This window comes from Otolemur garnettii, unplaced genomic scaffold (genome assembly GCF_000181295.1).
Source record: "Otolemur garnettii isolate 467f Iridium unplaced genomic scaffold, OtoGar3 scaffold00009, whole genome shotgun sequence".
In the NCBI taxonomy this organism is placed as follows: Eukaryota; Metazoa; Chordata; class Mammalia; order Primates; family Galagidae; genus Otolemur; species Otolemur garnettii.
In genome coordinates, this window is record NW_003852404.1 from 37023277 (window position 1) to 37026453 (window position 3177).

The window sequence follows — 3177 nt, forward strand, 5'->3', positions numbered from 1 at the left end:
TTTTTTTTTTTAATCTGTCACCTCTGGGTGCCTCCCTACCCAACGCATTCTAAAATGTCTATCTCTAACTCTCCCAATGCACCTGCTATCTTTAATTACAGAAGTTCTTGCTGATTATAAAGCCCTATTTTGGAAGACTGAATATTTACCATTGATTCCTCACATTTATCATTTTTAAAACCTTTCTGTACATCCTGTTCTTAAACACGTTTGCAATTCTGGTGTGGCTTCCAGCAGCAAAACTGCTAAGTTCACATGACAAAAAGAGTAATTACTCAGGATACACAAAGGAAGGAAAGCTCACAAGACAGAGCCCAGTAATAACAGATATCACAAAGCCACACACTAAAGCATATGCTTCCTAAAAATGAGCGATCCCCTCTGGAGGACAAAAACCATATCCTTTATGTCTAGCAAAGAAGATCCAAGAATAGGGTAAGGGGTGGCAGAAGGCCCCCCTGGGAACAGTTAAGTACATAAATGCAAAGATGCAAGGCTTTATAAAGAATCATGAAGATAAACAGAATTGGACTAAGCCAGTTGATTTTATGACAATGGAAAAGAAAGATAAGCATTAGAAAAATAAGAATCTCTTAGCATGGATCGTTATCCTGGCCCCTAGAGGAAATTCTGGCAAACAGTTGATCCAGAAATCCCTAACTCAAACAACAATGGTAAATATAGAAGGAAAAGAAGAAAAGCAAAGGATAACAAATACCCTGGCATCCATCCAGAGTCTATTAGAGAAAAAGGAGGAATAAATAAGCATAATTTATGAACATGTGAGGAATACTTCACTACGGAACAAATGAAAATTATAAATAAGCATTTCATTTTAATCATTCTTATGGGCATGTATGTCTCATAGGAATTTTAATTTGCATTTCTCTATGAGTAGAAGTATTTACAAAAATTGAATACTGGCTCAGCCCCTGTGCTCAGTGGCTAGGGCACCAGCCACATACACCAGTGCTGGTGGGTTCAAATCCAGCTCTGGCCAACTACAACCAAAAAATAGCCTGGTAGGCTATAGTTGCAGCTGCTTAGGAGGCTGAGGCAAAAGAATCACTTAATCCCAAGAGTTTAAGGTTGCTGTGAGCTGTGACACCACAGCACTCTACCAAGGGTGACATAGTGAGACTCTGTCTCCAAAAAAAAAAATTGAATCCTATGGGGGGTACCTGTAGCTCAGTAGGTAGGGCTCCAGCACATACATCTGGGCTGGCAGGTTTGAACCTGGATCAGGCCAGCTAAACAACAATGACAACTGCAAGCAAAAAATAGCTGGGTATTGTGACAGGTGCCTGTAGTCCCAGCTACATGGGAGGCTGAGGCAAGAGAATGGCTTAAGCTCAAGAGTTTGAGATTGCTGTGAGCTGTGATGCTACAGCACTTTACCAAGGGTGACATAGTGACACTATGTCTCAAAAAAAAGAAAAAAATTAAAAATAAAAATTGAATCCTACCGCAAATATTCTAAGTCTGGTACCAACGAACATCAGTAGTTTATATTTAAGCAACATAACATTCAGATTTCCTAGGAAGGTTAACAGCACTACAAAGAATCACATATGGAAATTGCCAATATAAGGACTTAATTTGTTTGCTAAACCTGTTATTTCTTGGAACACCACTACTAGGATTTAGATAGTGTGTACTTTGCATTTGAGCTTATTCATATTTGATTTGTAAACATGAACCACTGTTAGTTGCAGATAGTGCCATAAATACACATTCACACCATGGCAACTGCTGCAAATAGGGCTTCCTGATTAGCTCCACCCTCCTCTTGTCCCATTTCCTGATAACATCAGCCTTAACTTGTAACTCCATGATTTAATGTTTCCTGTTCCAGCTCTTATGTGACCACAATATATTCCTTTGAGCAAGTGATAGCTCTATGTTAACTATTAGGCATTAATTATAATGTTTTGTAATTGAAGACATTTATCAAAAACATCTCTAAAGGCCTACTACTGTGTTTGGAAGTTATAATTCAACTGTTTAACAATGTGAGTTAGACTCAGATATTGCCAACACATCAATGGACATAATGTTTAATGCCATGGTACACGGTCACTCCTTGGATCAGAGAAAAAAGAATCAAAGCTCACTCACTTTTTATTCCTAGAAATGTACTTCAAATTTGAAAGTTTGAAGTTCAAGTTTATTTTAGAAACTTGAATTTTTATTGTCATATTTGCTTAATTCTCCCAAACTACTTGAATAAATTTCAGTCACTACTGAAATACTCTCCTCTTGGTTCTCTCTCATGCTTTCCCCCATCCCCTTCATCATGAATTTTTTAAATTTCGGACTTTATTTAATGTAATATAGGTTAATGGTATATTCAAACTTTTGCTCACAAATTCACCAAAACTATTTTGTGAAAATAGGTGTCTCCATTGCACATTTCAAAGTTAATGTCTAAATTTCATTTTTCTTTTTGAGAAAGAGTCTCATTCTGCTAGCCTCAGTAGAATGCTGTGGCATCACAGCTCACAGCAACTTCAAATTCTTGGGCTCAAGTGATCCTTTTGCCTCAGCCTCCTGAGTAACTGGGGCTATATGCACCTGCCATAGTGCCCAGCTATTTTTAGAGACGGAGTGTTATCTTGCTCAGGCTGGTCCTTGAACTCTTAAGCTCAGGCAATCCACCTGCCTCTGCCGCCTAGAATGCTAAGATTACAGGTGTAATTCATCACACCTGGCTAAATATTTCATCATAGTTTTATAGTTATAAAGGATATAATTTTCAATGAATTGTAAAAATCAACATAAAAGATGAAACTGTCAAATTGCTTTAAATATATGATATGTTCCTACTAAGATACAGCTTAAAGATAAAAAGAGCTATAAAATACTTTAAATTAATTTCAGCAATTATATTGTTTAGGTGGTATTCTGAGACTACTCTGTGTACCATGTAATAAAACGCATATGTAATAATGTTGATGTTTTTGAGAACTAGGGTTTCCTGTGTAGAAGAAAGGAGATATAAATATGCAGTATATAGGATCAATGAAGTTAAGTAAAAATCCTGTAGATTTTTGAATTGTCTAAATTGTCAACATCAGAATGATATAACTGTCCATTGAAAAGACCTGGAAGCAAGTAGCAATGAGGACTCCTATACCCTCATTTTGTTTGTTTGCTTGTTTTTTTTTTTTTTTTTTT

The 3177-nt window shown here is 36.6% G+C and overlaps 1 pseudogene; it reads left to right on the forward strand.

Annotated features, from left to right (window-relative positions):
• The window catches only part of LOC100958135, a 37872-nt pseudogene that overhangs the window by 32862 nt on the left and 1833 nt on the right, over window positions 1-3177 (forward strand).